Below are 7,038 nucleotides of genomic sequence, written 5' to 3'. Positions count from 1 at the left end.
TGTATAGCACACTGCACGTGAACACATAGTGCTATAAACTGCTACAGGGTGAATGTGTGTGTGTGTGTGAGTGTGTGTGTGTGTGTGTGTGTGTGTGTGTGTGTGCATGGACCCATTTGTGCTGTGTGCTTGGCCATGCTTCATATATCTGGTGATGTCCCCTGCAGTACACAGTGACTGTGAATTATACTTTACACTCAGCGCTTGTTGTTCCGACCGTGTGTACTGTGAAGCTCCGTAAGCTGTCACTGAGTCTGGGCCAGTGTCACCAAGACAAATCTGTGTTCGCCTATTGTGCTTAGTGATTCAAGGGAGGTCGAATCCTGCAGCATGTGAGTAATACAAGTTCTGAAACTTTTCCAGTAGCTATTTAAAAAAGGGAAAGAAAAGTGGACTAATCTTATCGAAATGTAAACTCATAGGTTCTTCTCAAAGAGGCAGTGCTGTTTTCAAAACCAGAACTCTTACCCACAGTGCATTGTTATCAGCGCTGGAACTTAAAATAATTTTTTTTTAAATAATTTTGATGGTAGAGTGTCTTGTTATAGAGTGAATGGTGTTTCTGTCACTTGTTTCTGCACTATATAACTACAGTGAGAGGGTAGGATCACAACATTTCATACATGTTTATTTCAACATACAAGCTTTCAACACATGACATTGATATAAAGTACTGAGTTTTGTTTGCAGTTAGCACCTACGTTATGTCTGACAAATTGGTACAGACCTGGGATTTGTATTCAAATCGGTCAGCTGGGGCTCAGGGGTAGAGCCAGCATCTTGTTATGAGAAGGTCGCTGGTTCGATTCCCCTGGTCTGCATGTCGAAGTGTCCATGGGGAAGATACTGAACTCCAAACTGCTCCTGATGTGCTGGTCAGCACTTTGCATGGCAGCCTCCGCCATCAGTGTATGAATGTATGTGTGAATTACTGTAAGTCGCTTTGGACAAAAGCGTCTGATAAAGGCCCTAAATGTAAATGTATTCTCGACAGTGGTGTTGCACTCAGAAACTGTGAGGGCGCCAAAATGTACATTTCTACATAACTGAAGAACTGAAGACGCCTCTTGGATGAGAGGTGAAACGTCTCCAAGAAACTGAAACAAGTCCAGTTTCCGAAGACGTGGCACCCACGTAACATTGCAAGTACAAATTTGAAAAATGTAATATACACTTTAAAACAGCATTAATTTGAATGAGTAACAGTTCATGTTCTTAACTCAGCATTCACATGTAGTTTACTTTATTTGTCTTTGCTTTAGAATCACAGATGACATAATTGACTGCTCTCTCGCTCTCTCGCTTGATAGTAAGAGTAATAGTGCACGAATCAAAAATCTTCAGGTCTCAGCATTCGTGAGCTTGCTTTATACCAAGTGTCATCAGTATGTTTGAGATGGGGCTACATGAATGACAGTTTTTTGCACTTTGGAGTTTTAGTTTTTAAAGCATGACGATGATTTGCTACTTTTGAATGCACTACTTTCTGATGTGACCTTGATGAAATCAGAGAATTTTCTGTGATGAACAAGCGTGTGGTCATCATTGAAAGTGTTCAGACAAAATATATTCTCTACAGATATAAGCTGCCCAGATAGCAAAAGACATTAATTCAATGTTGGATTTTGGTCTATTGGTTATTTCTGGTTGAGGTTGAAAAATCTGTATTGATTCAATGTTTAATTACAGTTACCATTTCAATGTTTGAAAAGCTGTTGTTGAATCAGTGTAGTATAGATGATGATTTTTCAATGCTGAAATGCACTACAATGAATCGAAATTGTTTCAATAGCCCCATTCACACTGGCTTTTGGGTGTGGCTTTAGTACGCCAATTCCCCGCCTCCGAGGCAGCGAGGGGTGAAATTTTGCACCGGCCCTGATCTGTTTCTGGAGGTACCATCAGGAGACATTGGCAGTGACATTAGCAGGAAAAGAGATGAACCTACAAAGAGTGAGGGAACTACACTAACGAGGGGCTGAGGTGCAGGTGGAGAGACACTGGGAACAGAGCAGTGGTAACAAGGCTGATGTGAAACAGGTGTGGGGGGAATCAGGCTGGGGAGGAGCACAGTAACACAGGAGGGAAACAGAACACTGGGAGAAAGTGTCAGCGAGACACATGAGGATATTACTACAAACCATGACAACCTGTCTATGGCACTCAACCCCCTGACCACTGAAGATGTGAACTTTTAAAAACAAATCACTGATATATACTTTTTAATTTTGTTAAACTGCTAAAAAATGCACATTAGATGGAGACTATATCCAGCTGCAGATATATACAGACTTCATGCTGTAGGGAGCAGCGGGACAGTGTATACATGTGTGATTGACTCAAAATAAACAACATTATCCATGTTCATAGTAATGAAAGTATATATTTCCAAGTGCAGTTTGTTTTTCTTTTTACAACAATAGAGCTCTTTGGCACAGATCAATTAGCTATAACAGGCTTTGTCGGCACAAACAGTACTTGACAGTAGAAGCTTTCATTGTTTGTTCTTGTCCTGCCATGGGATTTGTCGATTATAAGAAAAAATATAGAATAAAGCCAGCTCTAATATTAAGATTGCATTTCTGTAGACTTGATCTTGTAATGAGAAAGTCATCACTAAGGATGCTGCACAAAAAGGATGGAAAAAACAGCAAAATGTCAAGCAGCAGAAGTTGGCAAATAAAAAGTTTCTATAAAATTACAGTAAAATACTAAACGTATGTCAACAATGTTCATTTAAAACAACGTACACAGAATAATGCCAGTATAAGCCAGGTTATTCTGCACAGACATTTTACAAACACTGCATTAGCATTAACATTTGCATTTGGGAACATAAACATGAATCTACTCAGCACATTGCATGATGGGAAAAGTGGGCAGTCTGAAGTGAGTCTTTCCACTGATAATTGTGTTTTTAGTGATAGCTACTACATTAACACACAATATTGTTAGAAAATTGTACAGTAATATTTTAAAACACTTGATTCTTACGATTCCTTGTAATTTAAGGATACAGACTTTGACTGTACTTCCGTACCGTACCGTAGATATTATTAAAGAAGTTTTCTTTATTTTACAGGTTTATTCTCTTGTTACGAAAATGACAGAACACTCTGTAATCATCTAAGACCAAAATTAAAATATGTACAGTCTGAGCAGTGTGTATCAAATGTGTTTACTACTTCAGGATAAATGAATAGTCAAATATTGTATGTCAAACACTGTTTTATGCGCTAAAATGATATATTTTACATTTTCAAACAATAGCTTGTACACTTGTGTTCATGAAGAAGTGATATGTATTTGTGTAGTTCTGGAAATGTTGAATGCAGGCTGAGTTGGCTCTGTGAAGGTGTTTATTTATATCTACATCGCCCCGCAGCAAGAAGGGCACCCAGGTCACTCTCTTTGTTTCTGTGCATCAACCTGCTGTGCTGAGGTGGGCTTCCTCAGACGGGGAGAGATGAAAGGAAAAAACGTCTCTGGTCGAAAAGCTTTCTGTGTCTCCTTTAATAAAGATGAGATTGATTCTGCATGTGTGTGTGTGTGTGTGTGTGTGTGAGAGGCGCTTTATGGAGGAGACACGGCAGAGTAACATCGCTGAACACACATCAGGTTCGTTAACTTTCATGTTTTTTGCTGTCAGATAACTCACAAGTAATGATAAGTAAAATATCTTCTAGCAGTTCAGATGTTATCTATCACTGCTGGGACCCTTTTTCAGTCAGAACAGATGAGATTGATTCTAGTATAATCTCAATGTCCAACAGCACCACTTCTGTACTGTTTAGTAGTATATTATTTTGAAGTTTGTGTCCCCTCTGAAAATGAGGTGCTACCTATATTAACATTTATTTCAAAGAATAAATAGAAATAACAAAAGGAGGCATTTCAGCTGCAGGCAATGTTGTGTGCAAAAGAGCGGAAGCAATATCAGACAATATTACATCACATAATGATATTTGCCTGGCAAACTTTAGACTGGAATTTTAAATGACAGACGGCGTCGGCATGCCGTGTGTATTTTGGGCTTCCAAACAAAAACAGCAGAATGATTTTAATCTCGGAGAACTCTCTGCAAACGTCTACAAAAGGCCTAGTTAACATACATTTACATATGTGTGTACATCAAATCATCAACACCTCCACATACACACACAGCGCAGAGTATGAACGGGATAAAAAATAGACTGTGTGCAACTCTGTGAGGGAGGAGCATCCGCAGCACAACAACAAAGCAGATAGGTGTCACCTCAGAATAATTCATGAGTCAAAATCCTGATGGGAACAGAACAGAACAACATCGGCAGCTCACACAGCGGATGTGGTAGACTTAAGAGACTCAACAGAAGGTTCAAAGGAAAAGTGACGTACGTGATGCAATCAATCACCATATTAACAGCTTCACCTTACAGTCACTATATATTTATTAAGCATACAGTTTGGTTGAAACCAGAACTTAGCGATATGGCCTCAAGATAATATGGCCATATTTGAAGGCTTTAAAGGGATATTCCGGTGTAAGTTTAATCCATGGTCTAACACACCGTGAAACTGTGTTAGACTCCCTCTCGAGAGATACAGTTTGCAGACCACTAGCTAACGTAGTTTTAGCATCCTCAGAAACGACCGCACAACAACATTACATTGCAGTAAATGGGTCCAAATACAAAACCGCCATCAAAAAGCCACAAATAATGCTCAGAACAGCACCAAACTTCAGCAACATTAGAAACAGGAATAGATAAACAAATCTCACCACCCGAGAAGCCTTCCTTGTTGTGGGGAAGCCCTGTAAGTCGATTACCGAGTACAGTAGAGTCCCGCAGTAATGATCATCATTGAGCTGTGGGACTCTACTGCACTCGGTAATCAACTCGCAGGGCTTCCCCACAACAAGGAAGTCTCCTCGGGTGGTGAGTTTTGTTTCTTTTTTCCGACAAATACGGCAACTATATCAAATGTTTGATGCCTCGAAATATGTGCTGGAACCCTATTTCTAATGTTGCTGAAGTTTGGTGCTGTTCTGGGCATTATTTGTAAGTGATGTATGTCCTGTGCTTGCTCATCCCAACCGTCCACCCCTTTATACTACTGCACTTCACTTCCTCCTTTAATGCAGTAATAATTACTACGGCCACTAGTGACCGCCACTTTACAAATAACAATATGGATCGTAGTAAGCTGCTTTCACAGACGACCTATAGTCATTGAGGAGGGGCTGATGATATTGTATAGATGACTAATGGCACGTTCACAAAATATTAAGTTAATGAGATTTTTGATGAATAATCAGTACTGACTGAGTGGGTAAAGACGTAAAATTTGAAAAGTATTGGAAGGAAACAGTCTGTTAAGTTCAGAAAATTACATAATGTCACTGTAATACAGCCTTTAAAAGCTGCAAAAGACTAAAGTTATGATGTATCATGTTATAATGATGTTTAAAATCTAAGATGATACCTGTATATAACCCAGCCCTGGTTGTAACTTTAGAGGAACATGATACAGTCCGCACTGTGCTTAGACTGTGAAAGCACTTAGTATAGAGAGGTTTTGCATTATATTAGGTTATCATATTAATTGCTTGGGGTGAAGTGAGGGCACTTGTACAACAAAAGGATAGAAAATTAAGAATTTTGTGCTGAAGTGTCCTTCAACACAACCCTGAACCGCCACCACCTCCCGTGTTCTGTTGTTGAACTTTGACCTCTGTTTACTGTGGGGACATTCGAACAGAATTAACATTTCGCTTTGGGGATAAGTGCAATGTCACATACAGATGAAGTGGGCTCTAAAGGAAACATCCACTGAATCTTAGCCCAACAGCAACAGTTATATTTTATGAGCATTAACCACTATAGAAACAGCGGTGCAACAATCCACTGGGCATTGTGTGCTATACAGCCCTCACATGAGGGACGGCAGAGTCGTGGTTGTTAAGCCTCGATCCAGAGCCCTGCTGGTTTACATCTCACTCAACAAATCAGAGACAGTTTTTGAGTCAGACAGCTATTTTAATCAGGTGGTTACCAGGTAGGATAGAAAACTGCACACACACACATACACACTCACACAGACACCAGCCCAGTCGGCAGAATACAGCTTTTGCATTGTGTGATTCTGCAAACGACGGACATGTTAAATGTTAACATTTCATATGTAAGATATAAACATTTAAGCAATATGTATCTTACTAGGTTCGAATTACATCCATGTGAGTGTATTACCAGGAGGAGGAAAGATGGTGGTGCGATGAGACAGCAGACGAGCGAGAGACTGCTGTTAGAGGCCACTTCAGCTGACAATGCTGGATATTTTTAACTTGATGTCAGGACGTTTTTCCAGCTGTGTTTGGTAATAAAACCGTCTATTTTAAGCCAAAACGTGATCATTTCTCCCAGTGCCTAAACCTATTCACAGCATAAGCACATTGTTAACAACAGTAAAGTGAAAACTGAAATATCCATTACCAGCACACACACACACACACGCACACACACACACACACACACACACACACACACACACACACACACACACACACACACAGTGCCAATGTACAATACATTTCACTTTATGCCCCCCCCCTCTCCATTGTACACGATAGGAAGTCCTTTGTTCTTCTGACTTAAACATCATGTCTTGCCTTCAGGTGATGCTCAGCGTCTCCTGTGGGACTACCAGCTGTCTCCCAAAATACCCATCTGAAGTCTCTCTGCCACTCGCTGCCTGATCGTAAATGTTTCACTGCTGCCTGCCCTGTGGACAAGCAGCAGTTGTGTTCTTTCCCTTTTCGACCGATCATTTGCCTTTTAAAGGCTGCTGTTTAACATTTGTCTATGTTTACATTGACTTTTCCCCAGAAGGACTTGGAGCTAAACGTTAATGAAGAATGACTCCTAAAGATGGACTCATTGCACCTGATTAGTTCTCTCGGCCAGTGCACCTGTTTCACAACGATACTGATCCACTGAAGAAGTTTCTTAATTCATAGCTGTCCATATGTCGGAACACTTGGAGCTATGCCTCTGT

The sequence above is a fragment of the Sparus aurata genome, chromosome 2 (genome assembly GCF_900880675.1).
Source record: "Sparus aurata chromosome 2, fSpaAur1.1, whole genome shotgun sequence".
Lineage (NCBI taxonomy): Eukaryota > Metazoa > Chordata > Actinopteri > Spariformes > Sparidae > Sparus > Sparus aurata.
This window is presented reverse-complemented; position numbering follows the sequence as displayed.